This window comes from Theobroma umbraticum, unplaced genomic scaffold (genome assembly GCF_002168275.2).
Source record: "Theobroma umbraticum cultivar Fairchild unplaced genomic scaffold, ASM216827v3 scaffold_7.0, whole genome shotgun sequence".
NCBI classification, from domain to species: domain Eukaryota; kingdom Viridiplantae; phylum Streptophyta; class Magnoliopsida; order Malvales; family Malvaceae; genus Theobroma; species Theobroma umbraticum.
This window is the reverse complement of record NW_018397278.1, coordinates 684382-684583: the sequence shown is the minus strand read 5'-3', so window position 1 is coordinate 684583 and position 202 is coordinate 684382.

Sequence of the window (202 nt, the reverse complement as noted above, 5' to 3'; positions counted from 1 at the left end):
ATATCAAATTATAATCTGTTTTAACTAGAAGTGAAAAAAAATTCAATTTAAAATAATTCATAAAGTTATAAAACTATATAAAGCCTGTAACAAACCTTTTGAAGGCATGGGTGATTATAAATGGACTTTGCTTGTCAATGGATGGCGTTTGCTTCGTGTTTGCCCATATAAACATTAAATTATGATCTGTTTTAATCAAAAA